Below are 13570 nucleotides of genomic sequence, written 5' to 3'. Positions count from 1 at the left end.
AGACGAGTTTGGACCAGTGCACAAAACACAGGTATCCATTTTAACTGACTTCCCTGTATACAACCTTCATAATAAAGGTTATTTCTGTATCACAGCTGCTGTATGCTGGCTCCCTAAATCTACTGCAACCCAAGAAAAGGTGATACCTCCTCACCCCACCTTCCCAACACAGGCAATCTCCTACCTGTTGAGTCAGACCAGAGAGGTGCTGGTGTTTTGCTCTCCACATTGTGAGCTCCTTCCTAAAATGTTTCCCCTTTTCCCTCCCCCATGTCTTCTGCCGTGAAAACAAGTGATTGCTTGTGAGCTAATCCTGTGTAGGCACTTTATTAAATAAATACAATTGGTACTAGGTAGCTTGTTTGTCTGGGGTTTCTTTTTTACTTTTGCTATCTTTGGAAGGCTAATCCTCTGGAGCTCACCCAGCGATTTCAGTCACCTCCAAATAACACTTACTAATAATCTTAATAAATCTGTCTCCAAAGCAGCAGCCGCTGCTGCCTGGCACTAGAGTGTGACGAGCCCCTCAGCAGCTCTGCCTTGCTGATACCCTTGTTTATTTCAGTCATAAATGAAAACTACTATTTACTCAATAAAATTCTGAAATCTTCCAGAATATGTCCTCTGGGCAGCCATGCTTGAATATTCACAATGAAGAGAAAGATGGTATTGGGGACCTGAGATACATAGATTTCTTATCCTTCTCTTCCATCAAAACTGTCAGCTGAGACCCTCACAATTCTGCATTTACCTGGGTAACAGAGGGTTGCAGCTGCATAAAATTCAAAAGTGTTGGAATCTGGGGCTATAGTCCACAAATTTCAGGACTGCTCTATTGAGTAGTGCAAGAAAATGGGAGAAAAGACTTGTAAGTTCTGTTCCCATTTTTTACTGAAGGTTTGTCTACACTTACAGTCCAGTCACACTGCTATAGTGCTTAGCGAAGATGCTACCTACGCCAACGGGAGTTTCTCCTGTTGGCATAGGTACTTCACCTCCTTGAGAGGCGATAGTTATGTTGATGGGAGAAGCTCTCCTATTGACATCTATATCAGGGGTTATGTCAGTATAACTACATTGCTGAGTGATTTAGTTATACCAACATAAGTCTCCAAGCCTGACTTATTGCGTGATACCAGGCAAGTCACTAAAACTCTTTGTGTCTCGGATTATCCGATCTGCTAAAGAGGTCCATATATCCATTATTATATGCATCTCACAGATTGGTTTTGAGGACTCATTAATACATAATAGTAATTATACAATTAACACTTGTAGCACTTTGTATTTTCAGTTAGCTTTAGAAATATTAATTAATTAATTAATTAATCCTCACACCACTTGTGAGTTATGGAAATGTTACTTGGGAGGGGGGAACTGAAGCAGAAATTAGTGAAGTTGCCTAAATTGACAAATAGCAAGTCAGGCGCAAAGCTGGGAAATGAACTCAAGATTTCTTGTGCTCAGATCACTAGACTATGCTCCCTTTCCCAGGAAGCCTACTAGCATTCTAGTTTTAGGCCCATTTCAAGTTCTTTTGTTTACTGTCTTAATTAGTACTTGCTATGCACTCTAGGAACCTGGGAGGACAGGCACTATGCATATTACTACTATATTCTGTCTATATGCTTCACTTGGTTGACATTTGGGGCAGCTTCCCCATTCTACCACTACTGAAATACATTCTCTTGTAAAATCTGCCCCAAGTTTTCTTGACTGCTTTTCCACTTTCCAGGTTTCATGAGGGCTGAGTGATCATCAGGGAGGGCAGGAATTCATCTTAGCAAATAGTGGGGGAAAAGCACTTGAGAGCATCTCCAGGGTCTCAGCCTTGATTACACAAATGGGGAAGTGAGGTGGATCTGACCCTCAACTGATAGAAATCAATAGAGAAGATTTGCGCTATTGATACTAATTAATACTGGAACTGGCATAGCAGGAGCTGGATAGAAAGAGAGAATCCTGTTTCTAATACAAGCTCATCCTCACTTACAGCCATCACTGCAGAGTCAAGGCGAGGTTAAGCCGAACACTAAGAGATTTAAGGGGTTTGCATTTTTATCCTACATTAAACTTTTGGCCTCACCCCTTCTAGCACCTGACCGGGTTTTACCAGCTAAACCTGCCTCCAAGACCCCAATGAGCCATTGGCAACCCACAGCTGCATTTTAGGAAGGTTATTTTCATTTGCATTCTTTTCTATCTCTCTCTCCAAAATGTTGAACCTTCTAGTCAGGGTCCAAACGAAGGGGAAACACATTAACCAGAACTGCCACAGGAATTTGCAAGGTCAAAGCCTTCAACCATTTTAAAAAGAAGAAAGAAAAGAAAGAGAAGAATGTACAAGGAGCACATTGTGGAAAGCAGTCTGACTGTATGAACAAGCAGGATAAATTAATTTTGAGACTTTTCTACAGGAACAAGAGTTTACAAGCTGGGGGATGGGAAGAACTGGAAAAAAGAGGAATAAATGATGAAGGGAGAGAGGGAAGGAGAAGAAGCCGGAAACAAAAACAAAAGGGAGAGTGAGAAAGAAAAAGGTGACTGAATTTCCTTCTCATTTGTGTTTCTGAATCCTGAAACCTTTTGTTAATCAAGAACTATCTTCAGATTTACCTTTTCCTTACTGTATAATAATGGAAAATACATGCATATGTACACACAGACCTATGGACAAATGAGACATATAGAGAAATATAGACAGAAAAACAGACAAATATAGGGATATATAGAGTGACATATAGACACAAGCACACATGCAAAAACAAACACATGCACACATACACATTATCAATAAAACCTTCAATAAAATCCTGTTATTGCTATAAGTTTCTTCCAACTCTTGGCTTCCACTATAAGGAGAACAAAAAGCATATCTTTGCCAGAGATTCTCTAGAGCATTTCATTCCACTTCAATATGGCAACATGCAAAGGTATCCCTTTGTAACATGCTCTTTATCTCCATCAGCCGGGAGTGAGCAACCCACTTGTGACCTTGCTTATCCATGAGTATTTTAAAAGGGCAGCAGTGGAAAATAAAGAATGCTTCATGCTGTTTACAAGTCTGAATTCTCTCTCTCTTATTGTCTTAACCCCCCACCTTCTACTTAATCTATCCCCAACCCTTTCTGGCTGCCTCACATGCATTGGCACTGACTGAACTCAATATTGCAACATTCACAAGGAAATTGTATCTTAGCTACATGAATATATACACTGCGCATTCCCCTCAACATGTTTTTTTCTCAATGACAAGATCCACACAGATACTGAGTGCCAGGCGGTGAAAGCTGCAGTTAGTTTCCCATCAGTCAATTTCTGCTACAATGTATGTGTGTGTGCATCAGACTGTATATATATTTAACTCCACATGTTTTAATCTGAAGAGGTCATGAAATAGGAGTATGAACGCTCTTATTGTGGCAGATTGGAATGCGTTGGATCATCCACATTGTGAGGCAAGGGGCCCTGGGCAATGGAAAGTAGTGCTGACATCACTGTCTCTCTCGGGTTTTGCTTGGAACTGCAGTCAGAGAATGCAGTGCAGTCAGTAACCCCTTCATGCCCCAGCCCAGACTTTGCCAGACTTTCTTCCCAAAGCCTTCTCACTCACTCTGTTTCTACAGACACAGCCAACAAGAACAACCTCTGCTGGATTGGGGAAGGTCATTTTTGGCCCAGTTTAGAACTGAAAAATTCCCTTCTTTGGTGATTTCCTTTCCTAAGAAATAAACACTATTGATTCCCACCAAAAAGGGTCAAGAACAAAGGGAGTGTTTCATCTCAGTTTTACAACAACACAAGCACTTTATGAAACCAGTGGTATTTGTCACACACAAATATACAAACAGGCACACACAATGTGTTATATATACACACACCTATATCTATTTATAGAATCCATGTGAAATTTGACATTTAAAAAACTTAGTCTTGAAGCAATTTATCAAATCCAAGAAAAATCCCAAACTCTGTTCCTTCGGTACCTGTAGTGGGAGAAAGGAGGTTCCAGTTGCACTTTGGCCTTCAGGTAATTTATTTCAATGTGAATGGCCAAGTTATTGTTAACTAGAGTTTGCTTAGCCTCCCAGACAGTTGCTGTTTCTGACCTACACACTCGGGTGACCAGATAGCAAGCATGAAAAATCGGAGACGGGATGGGGGTAATAAGCACCTATATAAGACAAAGCCCCAGATATCAGGACTGTCCCTATAAAAATCGGGACATCTGCTCACCCTACTACACATACATACTTTAATCTCACAGTTAAGCAGGTATCCACCATGTCACAACAGCCACAGCATGTTATATAGAAGGTGGCACTGGATCTGGGCAGCAGCCCCCAGGATCTTCCAGGGGAATAAAGACTTCAATACTAGGTCTGAACAGTGGCCCTGGGGACTTCAGGGAAATAAGGAACCCAGTACAGTTCAAGCACCAGCCCCAGAGATTTCAAGTCATGTTCTGAATGTCACTGTGCATCTATATCACTGCATGGTTTTTAGGCTGCGTGACAGCAGATATAATAGCAATTTGGAGAACTTTGCCCATTGTGGTCTATGCGGCACCTCATGGGAGAATCATAGGAAAGTTTCTGGACCTTAACCCTTCCCCTCACCATCCATACCTCACCTTCATGGTGCTGAAACTAGTCAGGAAAGAATAGTCTTCATGCAAATGATCTGACTGCATATTTGCACAATTCCCAGGGCAGCAGCCCTCTGACTAACAAGACGTCTAGGGGCAATTTTTTCTCTTTGCTCTTTTTTATTCTAGTATCATGCAAAAAGAAAAACTAAAAAACTCTTAGTCACTATTCAAATAAACCAAAGGGACTAATTCTCCCACCCCTGCATTAACACCAAGGAATCTGACAAACACTGACCTCTTCTTCACTCCCCATTTTGACCAGGAATTAGAGCAGTTTCAGTGCAGGTTTGTGCATGTGTGGGCTATGATGCCCAGGCACCAAGAGATTATTTATGGACGCAATCTCAGCCTTAATTGAATTTCCCAGCTTTTTTGGGTTCCAGCCAGACATTTGATGCAAAAGTAATATACATGATAAAGTCTTTGGAGCAGGAATCTTCTCCAAGCAAATAAAAGGACAAGTGTAGGGCATTCTACAGAACTATACAAAGAATAATAATTTGAAATTGCATATACTGGACAAACCTACATGTAGGTCAATTCAGTATGTGCAACACATATTTAAGTGGCATAGATGTGTATCTCTGTAGTGTACATGTATGCCAGGATGGGGGGGTGTATATGTAAGCACAGATGGTATGGACATGGATGTATGTATTTTATAGGTTTTTGTAGTCCCCTACCAGCTTCAAACAAGAGCTACATATTTGTTACAAAGTCAAAGTCATCCCTTCTGAAATCCAGTTACATTAACAAAATATAACTCTAAAATAACACTACAAAAATCACTAGATCAACCTAAACTTTGCCCCTAGACGCAGCTTCTCCAAAGGCATCAAATTAACAGCTCTTCCTCTTTCCACCCTTCTATAACCACCACCCTTTTATTCAGGGTGGAGTCTAATGCCTGACACCTGACCAGTGAGTCAGCATTAATTGAACTGCCACTCTCTCAAAGGTTTAACACCTGTTATTAAGAGGATGGGGTGACAGGAGAATCCTGGTACAAAGTGTATGGGGGTAGGGATTATCTTTGTGGGTGTTCTGTGCATGTTTTTATGTTGTTTGAAGAGGGTATGCTGTATGTATTTGTATGTGTGGATTTGAGCACATGTGGGTCAATATTGGGTAGCAGTGCATTTTGCTCTTGTTTGAGTCACCAGAGGATTTTTTGTTTGGCTGGTTGGGTTGTTTTTTTGCTTATTTGGGGTTTTTTTTGCTGGGAAGGGGTTAACTAGAATGCCCTTGCTGAGCTCCCTGTCTCCTTGCATTCCAGGATAAATGGTGTTTTGCAGAGCCTGGTTACCTATGGCAACAGCAGAGGGGAATATTGCAGGCAAATCTTCTGAATCACAGGATTTACAGCCCATATGTTTATTCTGCAGTGAAACACTTCCCGTTCCCAGCTTCTGCTGTGAGCTGGGAACCACGAGAGGGCTTTGCATAACCATTTAAAAGACATTGTGAGTTGGAAGTAAGGGACTTTAATAAGAGGACTGTTTCAAAGAAGAAAAAAACAAAACAGCAGATTCATAGCAACCTTTAGGATGTGCTAAACTAGCACTATACATACCTATACCTGCACCTATCATGGGCATGTACAGTCTCCCTCCCCCTCTCTTGCTATATCTATCTATCTATAGTGAGAGAGAGAACTTCTTTCTATAAAATCTCAGATTTCAATCCTCAGCTGCGCTGCAGCAGTTTTGCACTAACCATCAGTGCAAATTGGCCAAGAAGGCTACAGGAGGATCAACTTGGCATGGTGGTCCTTCTAGTGCCATAGAGCCTCTTACAGAGCCCCAATCCTCTCTGAGCTGTTGGCAGCTGGCATAAATTAGAGAACCCCTCAGGCTCCTCCAGTTTATACTGAGGGATTACCTTGGTGCAAAGGCAGTCCAATAGTGGAGAAAAGCAGAACCACCTTTGCACTTTCTTCCTGAGTTGGGCTGCATGTTCCTTGGCCACAGTCCAGGATCAGAGCCTCACTATACAAAAAATCTGCAAATATGTACTTAGATACAACTTGCTTTTATGTATAACACATGTATGCACTAATGATATACATATCAGTCTATCTAGAGCCACAAAGGGGATGTAGATGCCACATTGTAATGTGTAACTCCTAGGTACCCTACCGCCTAGCAGACTCTACAGCCCTGACTCAGGCATCTAGGCTCCCTTTACTCTGCATCGGGACAGTGAGGTGCTTAAGAATGGGATCCACAGAAGTCAGCACACTGAGCAGAGAGCCACCTAAGCTAGCCAATAGGAAATGCTGGAGTCTTGCTGCTCAAAGCTAGTTAGGCACATAACTGGACCAGAGGAGAGTCTGTGAACCCTCCTCTGCAGGTAGGTGCATGTGCCCTTTCTCACCCGAAAAAGAATTGCAATCTCACCCCTGCTTCCCGCATCTATTCAATAATCTAGGAGTTCAAACTCTCACCTAGATCATAGGTTTAAATGTCCCCTCTGCCTGCTACTATTTGGGTTCTGGGACAAAGCCCCTCCCCCAGCCTAAAGGGAGGAACTATTGGGCCTGGGACTCAACTGATTACAGGGGGATAATGGATGGAAAACAGGAACAGGTGTGAAGGTTAAAGGGCTAAACAGAGGGAACCTGAAGGGAACAGTGAGCAGAAAACCCTGGAGAGTACCCACTACTCCTCAAAAATAGTGAAAGAGTCAGTGGACAAGGCCCAGAGGAACTCTGCCTGGATACATGAGCGGACAGAGGAACAGGATAGGCCCCACAGTCACAGAGCACCTTCTCGGCCAACCTCCTCTCCCTGGTGTTATAGATGGCCACCTTGGCCAAGGTGAGGAGGTGGTTGACGAGGAGGTCCTGTGACTTTGTGGGGCTATGGACAGGGTGTGCATAGATCAGAAGGTGTGGGGAGAAATGCAGCCAGAGCCTCAGGATGAGGTTCTGGAGAAGCCGGAATAGGGGCTGCAACCTGGCGTATTCCATATATGCGTGCACCAGGGTCTCCCTCATGCTGCAAAAAAGACAGGTATCTGGATAAGGAGTGAACTGCACCAGGTACACACCCATGCTCACAGCTCCACAAAGGAGCAGCCAGCTAATATCCTCAGCAGACTGTGGAACCAACATGATATATAAACTAGCCCACAGGGGTTCCTCACCCATGACAGAACCCCTCTGCCTGCTGTTGAGCAAGGTTTTGAGGGCTTCCACTTTTGCAGGTAAGTACTCTAATCATAGAGCTATGTGGTATTCTTAGGGACTGATTTGCAGTCTCTCTTGTTAAAGCTGTTCCACTTGTATGAACTACTTAGTCACTGGGCCAGAGCTAGAGCAAAAATGAGTGTAGCTCTGTGCTTAGCGCATTTAGCTGTAATATAGCAAACCCAAGTTCAAGTCCCTAGTCATGTACTATGTACACTCAGTACAAAAGCTTCAACAGGTGATTGGGAAATACTGACACCCCCCTCCCCCCATAATAAGCTATAGCACAGTGATTGGGGCATGCCCCTGAGAAGTAGGAGTCTTAGAGTCAAATCCTGATCAGGCAGAAGAGAGGGGATTTGAGCCTGGATATCCCACATCCTGTATGAGTGCCCCGGCCTGTGGGCTATAAGGGTAGCAGCTGTATTTTTTGTGGTTCCATATATTGCTATCTCTTTATCTAGATCTTTGGAGGAGAGGGGAGGGAATGCTGTTCTTATCGAATGAGAAACAGGACATTTTGAAGGAATTTTCTGTTTGTTTCTAGAAGATCAGAAGGTGGGTCATTGAAAACTGTACTTGCTGCAACCTAGGGTAGGCTTGCCTTGCTCGTAGATATTTAACAGTCATAAAGGTCTGTTCTGCGATTCTGTCTATGGAAACTCTTTCAAAGATGCCTTTGTCTAGTGCGGCAGTTGGAATTATGCGATCTTTGGGAAAAGGAAATACTAGAGAAAAAATAAAATACAAAATGTTTTAGTTTAATCCTAAAGATCTAATCAGGCTACAAAAATGCCAAGAGCTCTGACATTGGTGCACAGGTCTTACTAAGACTTTGTTTTTTTATGAATGATTGATATTAAAAAGCAACCTTTATTTTTTCTTTATTAATTTCCTTCCACTCAATTGAGAAACCAAAACCAGAATCTGAGGTTATTGCTCAGGTCATGATTTATTTGTGACATTTTATTGGAGCTGTGGACCACGGTAAATAGCAGTTCAAAACATATTTAGCAAATGATAATACAAATCACAGAAAGCAGAGAGGAGGGAAGGAAGAATCCATCCTCTTGCTGGGAAGAGTATGGCTTTTTAGAGTAAGGAAACAGTTAGTTTATCTACTGATCTATAACTATCATCACTATTTAATGCACCCATCACCATCTAGGCAACAAATAGAAAACTAACATTTGGATTAGGTTTCCCTATGAAGGACCCTCCTCTGCACTACTCCTAGGTTCAGCTTCTTTATTTGTTTTTGTCTTATTTGTTGTTTTGAGTTAATTATACCAGGGAGGGTGTCATTAAAAGGTGGGGTTTGCATTGTGCAGTGAAAACAGTCAGGCTTGGGCTCATTTTGATCGAACTAATTTAAGGGGGCTTTTCCCATGCAAATAAATCTATGAATTTGCCATTCTGTTTGCCTTGCCTCTGTTCACCTGGAATTTTAAAGCTTTTAGGAAAAGAATCAGAGAGGATCTGGAAGCACCAGGAGTTCTGTACGGTTGAAGAATGGAGAGTAAAAAGAGCTTTTGTTCAACAGTATGTGTGTTAGTTTCTCATTCTCCACTATTTCCTGAAAACAGGGTTTGGGGGAAATAGCCCACAGACACATAGCATTTTTCCATTAGCAAAGCAAGTGGAGGGAGGTAATGGGTTTGTGGGGGAGGGAGGTGATAATCAGAGATCTGCTTAGTCTTCAGAGAAAGAAAAATGCTTGGGCGCCTGCTTTGCCATAAATTGCATCTGGTGGTTGGAGCTACAGCAAGTTATTACAGCGACTGCATTAAAGTCATAATTCAGCAGGTCAGCAGCAAGCACACTCTGCAATCCCTCCTCCATCAGCCCTCCCAACCTCATTTTCAGAGAGGACTAAACAGCACTGGCCTGAATCAACTCTTACTGCAGCACTTAATGACCTTTCCTCCCCACCCCCCTTTGAAGGGGTAGAGGGAGAGTGCAGAGACTTGAGGTAATTTGCTTTGGAAACTCACAGGGAGATGGAGTTGCCCATCCAAGCCTGGCGGGGGGGGGGGGGGGAGGAGGAGGAGTGGAATTCCACTCCCCAAATTTAGTTTTCTCCACATGGTGTATGTAGATGCGGTGGCAGCAGCAGCAGCATAAACATCCACCAGCTTAGTGCCCCATTCATGCTATTAAAATTCTGCTCACAGAATTCCCAGTGAACCAAATGAGGGGTTTGCGTAAAAATTAGGAGGCAATCATATTTTTGGTTGAGTTCTGCAAGTTTAACAAGGAAAACTTTATTGTTGTTTGATCCTGCTGAAAGTGAGGGCTGTAGGCTGAATTGCACAAACACCAACATGGATGCCACAGCAGCAAGATCAAGGACTGTGAGCAGCCAAATGAATAAAAAACTCTCATGCCCAATATCCGGAGCTGGGATGGAAGAGGCAACGTTTGACTATCATTTTGTTTTAATCTGTTTGCAAAGTTCCCATCCTTCTTTATCTGAGGAAGGCTTCCTCCAAATAAAAAGCTTCACTGTTATTTTTTATAAAAGCCAAAAAATCTGTATCAATGGCCCAGAAGAATAAGCAACCCTACATTATCCAATCTGCGTGCATGTGATCAAGAAGAAAGCTTTAGAAGAAAAAAGGTCAATAATAAAACAGATTTCAGTCTCAGGCTTCCAGAAGAGTTATTATAAGCATGAAAAATATGTATTTTTAAAATGGTGCAAAGCCCCTTGCTGAGAGAGCCTTCTAATTGCCATTTTGTGGTCTCTGAATGTGCAAGGTCACCATAGTTGGGTTTTGGTTGTCTTCTGTAAATGTGATGCTCTTCTCTCATCTCCTTGAGGGGTAGAAATGCCCTGGAATCACCCTTAGACCTTCTGTATATGCTTCACAGAAAAGTGCTTTGGGGCTCTGTTTTTATTGGTCTGGCTGTGAGGAGAACAGCAGGACAGTCTTCTGAGGCCACAGGGCACCTTCCTGTCTTCAGATGTTAAATATTTTTTTCATGAATCTAAGGAGAACTAGTGAAGCTGAAACTGCTGAGATAAGTAGGTGCATGAGGTCCAATGGTGCCAGCTCAAGAAAACTCTGAGCTTTCATTGTGTGCGCATATGTATGAGAGAGACAGAGTATGTGAGAGAGACCAAGAGAGAGTGTGTGCGCCACTATTCTCAGGGCAGCCAAAAATGATCTCTGGCTGCAGCAACCTGTATATTAGGTATATTTTTTATCTTTCCTGAAAATTATGTCTGCTTGTAGGCATTCTTATATGTTGTTTATTTTCTATTGATTGCATAATACATATCTTTCAGATATTACACCAAAATATGGGGATTCTCTTTCTATTGCTTCCAAGCCTCCAATAAACTGTCTCACAGGTCCCTTGCTGTGTGACAGCTACTTTCACTCATGAGTACTGAGGAAAAACAAAATATCCCACTGCCTACTGGTTTTTCTTTTTCCTTTTTGTGTGCTCATTTTTTTAAATTTTCATTAAGAATTTAATACAGGCTTCACATCTCAGGAGACTGAAATGCTCTGTTAGTTCACAGAACAGATAACGGCAAGGCAAGATTCCCATATCACTGACTCCTACCAATGTCATTCAGCTCTGACCAAGCTACCTTTAGCGGACAGAGTGGAGTTGATTCTTTATAGCCCGTTCAGTCACTGGCCTTTCCAAACAAGGGAACAATTTTAGCATTAATGGTGATGATATTTTCTATGATACGGATACCTGCCAATCCAGAATTGGGCTGTGACCTGCCAAAAATAATTTCCTACAGATTCCTGAATATATAACAGATGGCACTACTGAGTCAAGACCAGTAACGAACCAGTAACCTGCAATTAAAAAGCTCTAAATCCTATTTCCCATTTTGTCTTAACTGTAGGATTCTATGTTTTCTATGTTCTGCAAGAGACATTTATCATTACAGTCTTATTCTTTAGAATGTATTACTTTCATTCATGTTCAGAAAGCACTTTGATAATGTAAAGCATTAGATAAATGCTAAGCATTACTGCAGTTATTATTATTCCAGGCACCAAAACAATGAGACAGATATTCTCATGTAAAACCTATCGTGTTCCCCAAAATGTGAGAATATCACTCAAGCTTGCAACGTCATAACTGTGAAAATAACATTTTCTTTATAGCCTAGATTTAAGATATTATTTTCACTGCTATTTCCAGCAACAAGGGGGCAGCAAGGAGCCTCAGTTATAATTTGGAGTTAAGCAAAAGTCAACATTACTGCACTGATAACATAAATAAGGAGTAAAAATTCTATCTCCTTGGGTCAGTGGTAGAAACTCCACCCCTTGAGATATTTGACACTGAAATAGGCAAAACCCAGGAGAAGGTACAAAATCCCACTCTGGCCCTCCATCAAATGGATTTAGATGTGACTCAATAGGCCTTTCCAAATATTTCTTCATTCAGCATTTATTATTGTTTGGAGTTGGGGCTATGTGTACACTGCAGGGGTTGATTAACAAAGTGGTTGAAGTGCTGAACTTTTTCACAAGCGTGGATTGAGGTTCACAAATAATGCTGTCATAATTCGAATGGATTCAGGCTTGATACCAATATTTCACACACTTCTACCTGCAGGTGCTTTGATCAGTGGACCAGAATATCAACAACTTCATTTATTTTTGGTGGGATTCTCAAAAGCCCTCAGCAAACCCTAACTCTGCTAGCTTTAGGAACCCAGGATACTTTCTTGAGACCTCATCCAGTTTAACAGTGAAGTCCTCACAGCATTATACTCCTGGCAATCCCTCTGCACTCTCCGCTGAAATGCCATGTCGGATCACTTCCAGTGAAGTGCCCCTAGCTTTTGGGAAATCCCTAGTATCAGGATCTAAAAATAATATTTACTGAGGGATTATAGAAATGCTGGGGAAATGCATTAACAAACAATAGCAGACATTTATTTCAACTCTTTAGGCAAAATGTAGATATGTTTGGGAGAAATGCTAAGGATGGTTTCAATCTTCAAAATGCAATTCAGATTGATAAGGGAACTTGTGTAATTCCCTACAGCAATACCCTCAGTAAATCACAGCAGCTATCCCTCTGCCTCCTGCAGCAACAGGATGCAAGAGGACTATGTTTCTCTCTCTCTCTCTCAAGCAATGGAAGAAGCACACCAATGTCACAAAGCTGCACTGAGTCCAGGCTCTGCCGCATAGTCCATTTCTGAGACTGCCTGGTATTCTAGGCACATTCCTATGGCAATAAAATCCTCAGCATCACATCCTGGCTGTGACAGTAGAGGGAATCTGGAATAGCTAAAAATACAGACCCTCCAGCCTCAAAAGCTTGCACACAGCAGGCTGCTGCTTGTGACCTCCACACCTCCTTCCCTGGTGCCTGATGCAGACACCAAAGGCAGGTTGTGAGCAATCTCAGCTCCAAAGGCAAAGACAAGCAAGGGTACCATTACTACATGATGATGGGCACTAAACACAAACACATCAATACTTTTGGTGTCTGTTGGAAAGAAACAGAATTCTTTCTCCCCCTTCCATCCCCCAGCCCCAGCCCTGTCTGGCAAGTTGGGAAAGACAGGTGGGGGTCTGTTGATTTGTTGTTTGTGGGGTGATCATTTTGCTTTGTATAGTTAAACACCCCAAAGATCCCTAGCATTAGCATGCATATAAATCTCCAGGATGTTGCAGCTGTGACTGGATTATTTATAGCTCTGCTCTTACATTACCAGCTCCAAAACATCACACAAA

General features: G+C 42.1%; 2 long non-coding RNA genes across 2 annotated transcripts; both read left to right on the top strand.

The window, feature by feature from the left end:
* Positions 1 to 5626: 5626 nt before the first annotated feature.
* Positions 5627 to 6676, top strand: LOC137142571 (uncharacterized). The gene is made up of 2 exons (XR_010916964.1): positions 5627 to 5671; positions 5928 to 6676. It is a non-coding gene; the product is annotated as an uncharacterized lncRNA (long non-coding RNA).
* A 984-nt stretch (positions 6677 to 7660) lies between these two features.
* Positions 7661 to 9371, top strand: LOC137142578 (uncharacterized). Its single transcript, XR_010916966.1, has 3 exons — positions 7661 to 7858; positions 8306 to 8399; positions 9295 to 9371. It is a non-coding gene; the product is annotated as an uncharacterized lncRNA (long non-coding RNA).
* Positions 9372 to 13570: the final 4199 nt, after the last annotated feature.

This window comes from Emydura macquarii, unplaced genomic scaffold (assembly GCF_026122565.2).
Source record: "Emydura macquarii macquarii isolate MOO-44397 ecotype Brisbane River unplaced genomic scaffold, CSIRO-AGI_Emac_v2 contig_374, whole genome shotgun sequence".
NCBI classification, from domain to species: Eukaryota; Metazoa; Chordata; order Testudines; family Chelidae; genus Emydura; species Emydura macquarii.
Note: the sequence above shows the minus strand (reverse complement) of the source record. Positions and strands in the feature narration are given on the sequence as shown.